Below are 14,090 nucleotides of genomic sequence, written 5' to 3'. Positions count from 1 at the left end.
CGAGAAACAGACAGACAGACAAGAAGAGGAACAACGAATGATAGCAACGTGGATAACGGGTGACAACCTCCCCCACCCCTCCCCCCCCACACACCCCCACTCCACCCCACCCCTAAAACCAAACATGTCAGAGTACCATTTTCTTCCAGACAAGGCACTGCCGGCTCTGTAAAATCTTCCGGTAGTTGTACATCGCTGTATTTCGCGCGTCTTCGCAAATAACGAGAATCTCTCTACGAGAATCCCTTTGGGAGGTTAAAAAAAAAAAGAAAAAAAAGAAATCTGACTATAGTCTGGTGACTTCAGACGCACACTTTTGGCCTCAGACTGAGTAAAGTGTCTGTAAAATCCTTGAGATTATTATCATTTACGACGGGCGCAATAGCCGAGTGGTTAAAGCGTTGGACTGTCAATCTGAGGGTCCCGGGTACGAATCACGGTGATGGCGCCTGGTGGGTAAAGGGTGGAGATTTTTTCCGATCTCCCAGGTCAACATATGTGCAGATCTGCTAGTGCCTGAACTCCCTTCGTGTGTATATGCAAGCAGAAGATCAAATACGCACGTTAAAGATCCTGTAATCCATGTCAGCGTTCGGTGGGTTATGGAAACAAGAACATACCCAGCATGCACACCCCCGAAAACAGAGTATGGCTGCCTACATGGCGGGGTAAAAACGGTCATACACGTAAAAGCCCACTCGTGTGCATACGAGTGAACGTGGGAGTTGCAGCCCACGAACACAGAAGAAGAAGAAGATTATCATTTACACTGACATGTCTTGACCTTCTCCTGCAGAGCGCGCATGAAGAGTGCGCGTTATGACGTATTTCAAGACCGGTGTTTTGGGAAATGGGAGGAACAGCGCTGAGGAGAAGGTTTGAAACAAACAAACAAACAACCAAAACAACAACAATAACAACAACAAAAACAACAACGTGAGACTGTGTGAAATTGTAACAAAAAATATATTTGTCCTGGAGGGGGGCTCTTTTTGCAGGGTAGTAAACTAATATTGTACCTCGTACTTCAGATACCTGTGCATATCCTTTTCTTTCTTTTTTTTCATGAAAATAAATATATTCACGTTCAGTTTATTGGGAAGCTACGCTGTGAGCATATCTCTGTCACTGTATAAACCGTCCAGTGGTTGTGGCGGTTTGGAGAACCGGAACGGTGAAGTTGTCTATGCTTATACAGACAAGATAAAAACAACAACAACAACAATTATTTACCCGGTGAAAGTGTGCGTGTGGTAAGTAGCTTAGGATAGAGAAGGAGACCATTTGACTTCATGATAATTATAAACTCCTGAGTTTCGATATATCTGTTATGACATAACGAGCAAGGTGAACACGTGTACAGTTCTTTTGTGTGTGGAAAGATGAGATGAGACCTGAAAGAAGAACGAAAGAAAGAGACAAACAGTCTGAAACAAAGAAAGAAGGAAAGAAAACACAAAGAAAGTTAACAGGCGTAAAACGAATGGAAGACGACAAAGAAAGAAAGAAAGAAAGAAAGAATGAAAAAAAGACACGAACAGTCGGAAACAAAGAAAGAAAATACAAAGAACATGAAGAGGCATAAAAGGAATGGAAGACGACAAAGAAAGAAAGAAAGAAAGAAAGAAAGAAAGAAAGAAAGAAAGAAAAGAAAGAAAGAAAGAAAAAGAAAGAAAAAAAAAGACACGAACAGTCGGAAACAAAGAAAGAAAATACAAAGAACATGAAGAGGCATAAAACGAATGGAAGACGACAAAGAAAGAAAGAAAGAAAGAAAGAATGAAAAAAAGACACGAACAGTCGGAAACAAAGAAAGAAAATACAAAGATCATGAAGAGGCATAAAAGGAATGGAAGACGAAAAAGAAAGAAAGAAAGAAAGAAAAGAAAAGAAAGAAAGAAAAGAAAAAAAAAGACACGAACAGTCGGAAACAAAGAAAGAAAATACAAAGAACATGAAGAGGCATAAAACGATTGGAAGACGACAAAGAAAGAAAGACAGAGAAACAGAAAGAAAAAAAAAGAATGAAAGAGTGAAAGAAAGAAAAAGGAAAGAGCAGTGATATTCCTTACACTGAACTGAACTGGTTTGTGAATAGTATTAAAGCTTCTTTCTTTCTTTCTTTCTTTCTTTCTTTCTTCTTCTTCTTCTTCTTCTTCTTCTTCTTCTTCTTCTTCTTCTTCTTCTTCTTCTTCTTCTTCTTCTTCTTCTTCTTCCTACTTCTATTAATATTCCAGTTACTATTCTTATTCGTCGTTCTTATTATCTTATTTTATTTCATTTTATTTCTTTATTTTTTATGTTTTGTGTCGTTCTTTATTTTTATGTTTTGTGTCGTTAAATGGGCAGAATTGTAAAAAGGCCTTTACTGCGCATAATTCTTTACCCATTAAAGATTCAATCAATCAATCAATCTTCTTCTTCTTCTTCTTCTTCTTCTTCTTCTTCTTCTTCTTCTTCTTCTTCTTCTTCTTCTTCTTCTCCTTCTTCTTCTTCTTCCTATTACTAATAATATTCCAGTCACTATTCTTATTCGTCGTTCTTATTATCTTATTTTATTTCATTTTATTTCTTTATTTCTATGTTTTGTGTCGTTCTTTATCTGTATGTTTTGTGTCGTTAAATGGGCAGAATTGTAAAAAGGCCTTTACTGCGCATAATTCTTTACCCATTAAAGATTCAATCAATCAATCAATCTTCTTCTTCGTCTTCTTCTTCGTTTCCATCTTTCTTTCTGTCTGTCTTTCTGAAACTGGAATTCAGATATAGAGGTTAACTACAAATATAGATGGGTTTTTTTATTCCTTCAAAACTGTTTTTCAGGCAGAAAAAAATATCTATCATTTGTTAGTGATAAATGGGACAGGGATAACTTCAGGTTGAGGGTTAGCGGACTGAAGAATTAGGAGTGATGGTACTTAAGCGAAAATTCTTCAAACGATTTGATTTGTCCATCATGTGGAAACGATCAAGAAAATGATTTGATTTTTTTTTAATTCCAGTGCACTGCTTTTGGAGACAAACGCAGAAAACTGTAATGCAGTAAAAATACTTATAGACAGCCCAAGCGATAACAATATTGTAAACCTGCTATCTAACAACAGCGAAGTTGTGATTAAAAGTGTTGCAAAATTCATTGCAGAAGCTATGGATATAAGAAAAAAAACAACCCAAAACCATTATTAACCAACTGCCGATTTTAAGAACATCCAATACACGACATTGGTGCGTGTGTGTGTGTGTGTGTGTGTGTGTGTGTGTGTGTGTGTGTGTGTGTGTGTGTGTGTGTGTGTGATATCATTAGAATGGTTTTTGATTTCACTTGTCTAGAGGGTTTTAATGGAAAAAGGACAATACCGTACGTCAGTGTCAGTGTCAGTGTCAGTGTCAGTGTCAGTTTCTGTCTTACTTTCTTAAAACTTGGCTGCGTATTTCTTCTTCTTTTTTTTTCCATTTGTTTGTTCACTGATTGCATTCATAAATGCGTGGGTGAGCGCGCGCGGGTGTGTGTGTGTGTGTGTGTGTGTGTGTGTGTGTGTGTGTGTGTTTGTTTGTTTTTGTTTGCTTTGTTTTGTTGTTGTTTTTTGTTTGATTATATTGCATTCATAAATGCGTGCGTGAGTGTGCGGTTTTTTTTTGGTTTGTTTGTTTGATTGTTTCGCTGTGCTTGTGGTGTTTCTTCATTTATTGCTCTGGTTGGCGTGTATTCCCCAAACTCAGACATCTGAATAATCTGAACACGTTATTATTGATTTCTTACAGATTTGGTTTCTTTTTTTTTTTTTTTTTAATGTTTATCCACATTCGTTCTTTTTTTCTTCTTATACTGTTTTCTTTGTATTAGCCAAGTTCACACGAATTTTGATTTTGTTTTGCAGGACTCCATGCATCTTTCAGTGAATTAACAAGTTGCGTGTGTGGCTCTCTCTCTTTGCACCCCCCCTTTCTCTCTTTCTGTCTCTGTCTGTCTGTCTCTCTGTCTCTGTCTGTATGCTTGTTTGTTTGTTTGTTTGTTTGTTTTTTGTTTTTGTTTTTTTTGGGGGGTTTTGTGTGTGTGTGTGTGTGTGTGTGTGTGTGTGTTGTACGCTTTCTTTCCTTTCTTTTTTCTTTCTTCCTTTCTCTCTCTCTCTCTGTCTGTCTGTCTCTTTCTCTCTCTCACCCCCCCTCCCCTCCATATGTGTATGCCACACTCTCTCTACACGTCTGCTTATTTTTACCCCCCACGTCCCCCCCCCCCTCCCCCCCCCCAAGCCCCACAAACCCTTCATCAATGTTTGTATGCGGCTTACTTCAAGTTAAGGTTTTAGAACTTCATGTCTTTAATGCAGGTTACTGATGCCAGTTGCATTGCTTGGTTTCTAACTTTTTGACAGTTACAAGTACGTGACTAAATGCCTACGTTGACCGAACTACGCCATTGGTCAGTTCCATACTACACACAGTTAGTAGCGGGTTACGACCATACTAGGCCCTTCTGTCCGAGTAATGACTGCGTTTTGTTCGTGTTAGTTATATCACAAATGAGTTGAGTGGAAAGACATAAATTCGAAGACGACTAACTTCTGCAGCTGCTACAGGGCCATAATTCGTTAGACCTAGGCGTTGTTAGGATATCCTTTCCATTTTTTTTCCCAGCAGGTGTGGTGTAGCGCATAATAATGGATATGTATTATCTTTTTTTCTGGTTTGGCTGCATGTTAAAAACAACAACAACATGAACACGGAATAAAAAAAGGTGTTTATTTTTTTCCTTTAAATAGTTACCAGAATTTTTTTTTTTTAAAGTCGGCGAAAATATTTTTTTCATACTGTTTGAAAGTCTACTGCCCGGATGACATATATATGTGTACATGTGCTATCATCGGTTATTTCAACAATCCTAACAGAACGAATATTAACAACGGTTAATTAGAAATATATCTTACATGATATTGATTTCGAAAAAAAAATGTAATTCTATTTTTTAACCATATCTAATTGCACCATAGACTGTTACTCGGAGCCGACCAGAGTCGAAGAAAATCAGTTTAATTTTTTTTTTCCTTAAATGATTATTACATACATTGAGAGAAGAAGAAAAGGGAGAAGGTAGGAGAGAGAGAGACAGAGACAGACAGACAGACAGGCAGGCAGACAGACAGACAGACAGAGATACACATAGAGAGAGACACATAAACACGCAGAGAATTAGAGGAATACAATAGTGTACTGCGATATGTGTGAATGGCTTCATTAAAGAGCAGGAGGAGAAAAAAAAACATACTCGCTTAATTTAGTTTTAAAAAGATTCATGTTTCGTAATACTCGCAACAACTTGGAAGACAGATAGACAGACAGAGATATATGGTATGTGCATTATTGATGTGTTTTGATGTGATACGTATAATAAGCGATATAACGATAAAGATTCGTCGACTCCATGCAGACAGACACAAGTGAAAAAGTATAGTAAAAAAAAAAAACAAAAAAAAAAACGAAACACAAAACAAAAAAAGACCACTTGCAAACCGAAACAAACGAAAAAGTAGATAATATAAAACAAGGATGGAACCGCGTTGTGGCAACGGACTCTTCCAAGGGAGAGCAGGTTGAATTTCACACAGAGAAATATGTTGTGGGGGGAAAAAAAACACCCACACACGATAAAAAGGTAATAAACACAATTAATATACGATACGATACGATACGATACGATATGACACCATACTACACAATACGATACGATACGATACCATACCATACCATACCATACCATACCATACCATACCATACCATACAACACGATACGATACGATACGATACGATACGATACGATACGATACGATACGATACGATACGATACGATACAATACGATACGATACGATACGATACGATACGATACAATACGATACGATACGATACGATACGATACGATACGATACGATACGATACAATACGATACGATACGATACGATACGATACAATGCAGTGCAATACAATACAATGACACTAAATGGAATGCAACGCATTGCAACTCACTGCAGCGCAACTCGCTGCAACGTGATACTATACAATCCATTACAACACAACACAACACAACACAGCACAACACAACACAATACAACACAGCACAGTACAATATACCGCGACACAATGGAATAAAACACACTACAATACAACACAATAAAACACAGCACAATATACTACATCACAACACAGTGCAACACAACACAACACAACACAACACTATACAATCCAATCCAACACAGAAACGATACAACACACCACAACACAATATAATACAAAACGACAGAAAGCAATACAACACAGTACAACACGATACACAGCATCACAATAATTATGATACACAAACAGAAACAAAATACAAAACAATACAACACAGTACAACACAACGTAATACAATCCAACAATATGCAACACAACACAATACAGCACAACACAACACAACACAATACAATCCAACACTATGCAACACAACACAACACAATACAACACAACACAATACAATCCAACACTATGCAACACAACACAACACAACACAACACAATACAATCCAACAATATGCAACACGATACAGTACAACACAATACAACACAACACAGTACAATCCAACAATATGTAACACAACACAACAGAATGCAACACAACCCAACACAATCCAATACACACGATACACCGCATCACAATAATTATGATACAAAAACAGAAACAAAATACAAAACAATACAACACAGTACAACACAACACAACACAATACAATCCAACAATATGCAACACAATACAGTACAACACAACACAACACAATACAACACAACACAATACAATCCAACAACATGTGACACAACACAACAGAATGCAACACAACCCAACACAATCCAACAATATGCAAGACAACACAATACAATCCAACAATATGCAACACACCACAACACAACACAACACAACACAACACAACACAACACAACACAACTATCCTCACCTTTCACCCGCTGTGACGATATCTCGCGATGACGATGACACACACACACACACACACCTACATAAATGCAGTACGGTCGCTCTGTCAGTCAGTCAGTCTGTCTGTCTGTCTGTCCGTCTGTCTGTCTCTCTGACTGACTGGTTGAAGTTTCTCTCTGTCTCCCTCTCTCTCTCTCTTCAGTTCTTATAGTAGACTGTTGCCAAACCTCTCCCACTCCCCCCTTTACCAGCCAGCTAACGAAACTGCGAAGATTGAAAACCTCGTGGCGATCACTGGACAACCAACAACTGCAGCCCTCCCCCCTACCCCCCGCCAACACACACACACGTTTTGTGTGTGTTCGTGTGTGTGCGTGTGTGTGTGTGCGTGCGTGCGTGTGCGTGTGTCACCACCCGTACTATCAGAGTCCAGTCGGAACTCTCCAGTTTTATAAACTCAGCTGATCCAACACCACCCACATATACAGTTAGCCAGCCAGCCAGTCAGTCAGTCAGCTTGGGAGTATAAGCCTCAGAGAGAGAGAGAGAGAGAGAGTGGGAGAGAGCGAGCGAGAGAAAGAGAGAGTAGACAGAGAGAGAGAGAGAATGGGAAGAGATGAGAGAGAGAGAGTGGGAGAGAGAGAGGGGGGGGGAAGAGAAGAGAGAGAGAGAGAAAGAGTGGGAGTGAAAGAGAGAGAGCAGAACAGTGAGAGAGGGAAGAGAAGGATGAGAGAGAGAGAACAGAAGAGTGTGTGTGAGAGAGAGAGAGAGAGTGGGAAGAGAAGAGAGAGAATGGGAGAGAGAGAGTAGAGAGAGAGAGTGGGAGAGAGAGAAAGAGTAGAGAGAGAGAAAGAGAGTGGGAGAGAGAGAGAGAGAGTAGAGAGAGCGAGAGAGAGAGAATGGGAAGAGAAGAGAGAGAGAGTGGGAGAGAAAGAGAGTAGAGAGAGAGGAGGGAAGAGAAGAGAGAGAAAGAGTGGGAGAGAAAGAGAGAGAGAGCAGAAGAGTGAAAGAGAGCGGGAGGGAGGGAAGAGAAGAGAGAGAAAGAGTGGGAGAGAAAGAGAGAGTAGAGAGAGCGAGAGAGAGAGCAGGGAGAGAGAGAGCAGAAGAGTGAGAGAGAGAGGGAAGAGAAGAATGAGAGAGATAGAGAGAACAGAAGAGTGAGGGAGAGAGGGGGCGAGAGAGAGAAGGAGAGAGAGAGGGAGAGAGAGAGAGAGAGAAAGCGAGAGAGAGAGAGTAGAGAGAGTGAGAGAGAGAGAGAGAATGGGAAGAGAAGAGATGGAGAACGAGAGAGAGAGGGGGGGGAGAGAGAGAGAGAGTGGGAGAGAAAGAGAGAATAGAGAGAGAGAGAGCAGAAGAGTGAGAGAGAGGGGGGGAAGAGAAGAGAGAGAAAGAGTGGGAAAGAAAGAGAGAGAGAGCAGAGAGAACGAGAGAGAGAGAAGAGAGAAGAATGAGAGAGTGGGGGGGGGGACAAACAAAAACTCTCTCCTGACAGCAAGATCGTTGAAAGCTAGCAAAAACCAGAAACCTGTCCCATTTTATTTGTTTTTATTATATTTTTTTATTTTTTAGGGGGAGGGTGGGTGTGTGTGTGTGTGTGTGTGTGGGGGGGGGGGGGGGGGGGGTATGAGGGGGCTGTTGGGTGTGTGGAAGGGGTCATTTTCGTCATCCGCCTGCACGCGCGCTCGACTGACTGCCCATGTAGGGCAGACGAAGTAGTTTGCTGGAAGAGAGCGAGATATGTATATTAGGTACATCAAAGAAAAAAGAAAAGGAAAAGCAAGCCACAGAGAGAGAGAGAGAGAGAGAGAGAGAGAGAGAGAGAGAGAGAGAGAGAGAGAAAAGTGTTGGACAAAAATTGGAAGTTTGGAAATTGCCTTCATTGTGAAAACCCTGTGTGCCCTGACATAGCGGTTCTGAGAGGGGTTTTTGGGGTTTTTTTTAAGTCCATTACGTCAGTTTGCAATGGTGACTGGTTAAGGAGAACCCGTGGAACACACACACACACACACACACACACACACACACACACACACACACACACACACACACACACACACACACACACACACACACACACACACACACACACACAACAACAACAACAACAACAACAACAACAACAACACAATGGCGGTTCAAAGTACTTTAACCCTTTCACCGCCAGTCAATTTTAAGTGCAAAATTCCCTTGTGCTATAAACACAGAAAATATGGTGTCAAGGAATAGCTGGGGATCCCCCCTGTGATGTGTAGAAGGGGGTGGGGGGGGGAGTTGAAAAAAAAAACCCACGTGGTTCGAGGCGAGAGCAAGCTTCGAAGATTACTTGTCTGCTATTGAAGGAGAGGAAACATGGATATTGCCATGGACTAACATACTAATATTCCATTCAGAGTTTTGCGCGGAACACAGACACTCAACTTCATCCTCACGCGCCACCCGCTCCCCCTCTTCATACCACCACATCCTCAACCATCCACATACCGTTTATTAATGTTCATGAATCGATCACATCAGAGGCACTCCTTTTCATACCCTACATTCGTCTCATGTGAAACCAGAAGCACTTCCGGAAACACACACACACACACACACACACACACACACACACACACACGCGCGCGCGCGCACGCACGCGCACACACACACACACACACACACACACACACACACACACACACAAAGTGTCCATCAAGTGTGCCCGCCTGTCTCAAGCTTTGGAAAGTGTCCATCAAGTGTGCCCGCCTGTATCAAGCTTTGGAAAGTGTCGATCAAGTGTGCCCGCCTGTCTCAAGTGCCCGCCTGTCTCAAGCTTTGGAAAGTGTCCATCAAGTGTGCCCGTCTGTCTCAAACTTTGGAAAGTGTGCCCGCCTGTCTCAAGCTTTGGAAAGTGTCCATCAAGTGTGCCCACCTGTCTCAAGCTTTGAGAGTGTCCATCAAGTGTGCCCGCCTGTCTCAAGCTTTGGAAAGTGTCCATCAAGTGTGCTCGCCTGTCTCAAGCTTTGAGAGTGTCCATCAAGTGTACCCGCCTGTCTCAAGCTTTGGAAAGTGTCCATCAAGTGTGCCCGCCTGTCTCAAGCTTTGAGAGTGTCCATCAAGTGTGCCCGCCTGTCTCAAGCTTTGGAAAGTGTCCATCAAGTGTGCCCGCCTGTCTCAAGCTTTGGAAAGTGTCCATCAAGTGTGCCCGCCTGTCTCAAACTTTGGAAAGTGTCCATCAAGTGTGCCCGCCTGTCTCAAGCATTGAGAGTGTCCATCAAGTGTGCCCGCCTGTATCAAGCTTTGGGAAGTGGCCATCAAGTGTGCCCGCCTGTCTCAAGCATTGAGAGTGTCCATCAAGTGTGCCCGCCTGTATCAAGCTTTGGGAAGTGGCCATCAAGTGTGCCCGACTGTCTCAAGCATTGAGAGTGTCCATCAAGTGTGCCCGCCTCTAGCAAGCTCTGGAAAGTATGCCCTTGGGTCTCTCTGAGAGTGTCGACGCGTGTCTCAAGTTTTGAGAATGTCGATCAAGTGTGCCCGCCTGTCTCAAGCTTTGGAAAGTGTCGATGAAGTGTGTCCGCTTTTCTCAAGCTTTGGAAAATGTCGATAAAATCTTCCCGCCTGTCTGAAGCTTTGGAAAGTGTACATCATGTGTGCGACATGTCTCAAGCTCTGGAAAGTGTTGATCAAGTGTGCCCGCCTGTATAAAGCTTTGGGAAGTGTCCATCAAGTGTGCCCGCCCGTCTCATGTTTGGAAAGTGTCCATCAAGTGTGCCCGCCTGTCTCATGTTTGGAAAGTGTCCATCAAGTGTGCCCGCCTGTATAAAGCTTTGGGAAGTGGCCATCAAGTGTGGCCGACTGTCTCATGTTTAGAATGTATCGACCAAATGTGCCCGCCTGCTTCATGCTTTGGGAAGTGTCGATCAGTGTGCCCGCTCGTCTCAAGCTTTGGAATGTGTCCATCAAGTGTGCCCGCCTGTCTCATGCTTTGGGAAGTGTCGACCAAGTGTGCCCGCTCGTCTCAAGCTTTGGAATGTGTCGACCAAGTGTGCCTGCCTGTCTCAAGCTTTGGAATGTGTCGACCAAGTGTGCCTGCCTGTCTCAAGCTTTGGAATGTGTCGACCAAGTGTGCCTGCCTGTCTCAAGCTTTGGAAAGTGTCCATCAAGTGTGCCCGCCTGTATAAAGCTTTGGGAAGTGGCCATCAAGTGTGCCCGCCTGTATAAAGCTTTGGGAAGTGGCCATCAAGTGTGCCCGACTGTCTCAAGTTAGTCCACTTGTTTTAATCTTGGAAAGTGTCCATCAAGTGTACCCGACTGTCTCAAGCTTTTGAAAAAAAAAATCTCTGTCCGGTTGTTTAAAGTTTGGAAAGTGTCGATCAAGTGTGCCATTCTGTCGTGTTCCACAGCGTTACGTAGAACACCACAATTGCCGAATTTCTGGATTTTTTTCTCGGAAAAAGTGCAAAACGTTTCATTACATGCACACACTTTTCAGTCCGGCCAATGAGGGGAGACAGTTTAAAGCACCCATGAGGGGCGCAGTGGCCAAGTGGTTAAAGCGTTAGACTTTCAATCTGAGGGTCTCGGGTTCGAATCCCGGTGACGGCGCCTGGTGGGTAAAGGGTGGAGATTTTTCCGATCTCCCAGGTCAACATATGTGCGGACCTGCTAGTGCCTGAACCCCCTTCGTATGCATACGCACGCAGAACATCGAACACGCACGTTAAAGATCCTGTAATCTATGTCGGCGTTCAGTGGGTTATGGAAACAAGAACATACCCAGCATGCATACTCCCGAAAACTTAGTATTTGTGACTACATGACAGGGTAAATGAATAAAAATGGCATACACGTAAAAAGTTACATGTCTGTCTAAGTGTGCATGTGTGCGTGCATGAAATCGGATTGAAAGACACAGGAAACGAATGATGAGCGCCCAATGGCAGCCATCAGTCGGCTCTACCAAGGTAGGCAGCCAGTTGTGCAAATGACCCCGTGTTTGTAAAAAAAGCTTAGAGCTTAGTCTCCGATGGAGAGTAGGCACTATATAAGTATCCATATCATTCATTCATTCATCCATTGACACGAAGATCTGAACCCATATAGGTGGGGAAATCCAAAGGACCAATGCAAATCCATCCGAAACAAAAACAGAAAGGTGGAGCGGTGGCCTTGCGGCAATGCGTCCAACCTGGAGGCGAGAAAGCACGGGTTCGAGTCCAAGTTTCAAGTTTTAATTACCCTTCCACTCCTATTGGAGTATGGAGGATTGCTGCAAAATAATCTTTTCATGCCCAGAACAAACATTTCCAAATGCACAACAATGTCACATAAAAGTTGAGAAAACACAAATGTCTTTTAACTCCAAAAGTGTAGCCAGGCAACGTTTGCAAATCTAATCATCTTACTTACAACTAAAATGATTTCTTTTTTTCTTTTTTTCTTTCTTTTTTTTTTCTTTTTTTTGCCTCCTTTGAACATATCACGAAAATTAAAAACCGATTTTGGAAACAAATATTTTTTAGGAACATATCTATTTCGTAAGTGAGTGATCATAATTGGGACATTCCATTATAAAATGAAACTCATCCCCAATCACAGACATGTTACAAACCTTACAAAAACCGTAACTCTCGTGGTATGCCTTTGTGTCTCCCTGTTTCTATTTCCAGCTTATGATTACTACTTCGAAATGTGAAGAAGCTGATAACGAGTTTTTACCGCAACCCCCTACCCACCCCCACCCCCACCACCACCCCCACCCCCTCCATCTCTACTAGACCTTGAGTCGTTGTGGTCCAGGTGCTAGTGTTTCGGATGATGAGATGATAAACTGTGAAGCCCCTGTGTGCAGATTGAAAGTAGGAAGCAGCACACTTTTTTTTTAGAACCTCGGGCCAACTAAAGGGGATGTTCATGACAAAAGTGTGTAGAAAGACTCACTTTTATGCTAAAAGAAAAAAACAAATAAAAACAAGAACAACGACAACAACAACCAAACACTCGCAGACAGAAAAAGAACACTACATAATTATATATATATATATGGGTAGCGCTGTAGTAAGTTGACCGCACACTCCCCGTAGAGAGCAGCCTGAATTTCACACAGATAATGCATTCTGGTTTGTTTGGGTTTTTTTGTTTGTTTGTTTGTTTGTTTGCTTGTTTGTTTGTTGTTGTTGTTTGTTTGGTTTTGTTTTGTTTTTTGGGTTGTTGTTTTTTGTGTTGTTTTTTTTTGGGGGGGGGGGTTGGGGGGGGGGGAGAGGGAGGGAGGGGGGGAAGGGGGTGAACGGGGGCAACAAATAATAATAATAATAGTAATATTTTATTTTTATATAGCGCTATGATACAAGCATAAGCAAGCTCTAAGCGCTTTACAATCCAGTACCTAAAGTAAAACAAGAAAGCATATAAAAAAAAAAAAGTAGTAGAAACATAAAACAGAATCATTAATATCATTAAAAAAAAATGCATAAAACTCACAAAGTAACATACTCTCAACATTACACACACATACGCGCGCGCGCGCGCACGCACGCACACACACACACACACACACACACACACACTAACACACACACACACACACACACACACACACACACACACACACACACATGATTAAACGGCTGAGATAACAGCAATTTTCACTTAAAATACATACATGTAAAAAAGGAGCATAACTGTAATCTGCATGTCATAGATTTTGTAAATTTGTAAAATAAAGTTTTGGATAGAAAAGGTAAAAGGGGTAAAAATTGGGTCATTCTCCCTTTCGAACCACACCACCACCATCCATCTATCCACCCCCATTCTCTCTATTCACCCATCACACACACTCACATTGCCATGGGCCTGGGACAACAGCACTATTTGAGTCATGACAAGTTTTTTTGTTTTTTTTTTTTTTTTTTTTTTTAAGAGATAAGTTTTAAGATTTGCTTTAAAGGTAGATAGATGAGTTATTTGTCTGAGAGCAATAGGCAGAGAATTCCAAGTTGTTGGGCCGAAGACGGAAAATGACCTCTTTCCACCGGAGTTAAGGAAGTATCGGGGAGCGGTTGAAGCGACCGTAGTGAAACGAAGATGCAAACGGGAATGAAGTTTGTAATGCACAGAGAGGAGGAAACATAATATTTATTGCTACTTGTTTGTTTTG

At 41.9% G+C, this 14,090-nt stretch overlaps 1 protein-coding gene across 1 annotated transcript in view; it reads right to left on the bottom strand.

Moving 5' to 3' along the window:
* LOC143277673 (uncharacterized) overlaps positions 1-7,307 on the bottom strand; it is an 86,909-nt gene extending 79,602 nt beyond the window's left edge. Inside the window, exon 1 of the mRNA XM_076582585.1 lies at positions 6,981-7,307. The gene's annotated coding sequence lies outside the window, so the exon portion shown is untranslated. The remainder of the gene's footprint in view (positions 1-6,980) is intronic.
* Positions 7,308-14,090: the final 6,783 nt, after the last annotated feature.

This window comes from Babylonia areolata, chromosome 34, assembly GCF_041734735.1.
Source record: "Babylonia areolata isolate BAREFJ2019XMU chromosome 34, ASM4173473v1, whole genome shotgun sequence".
Classification (NCBI taxonomy): Eukaryota; Metazoa; Mollusca; class Gastropoda; order Neogastropoda; family Buccinidae; genus Babylonia; species Babylonia areolata.
Note: the sequence above shows the minus strand (reverse complement) of the source record. Positions and strands in the feature narration are given on the sequence as shown.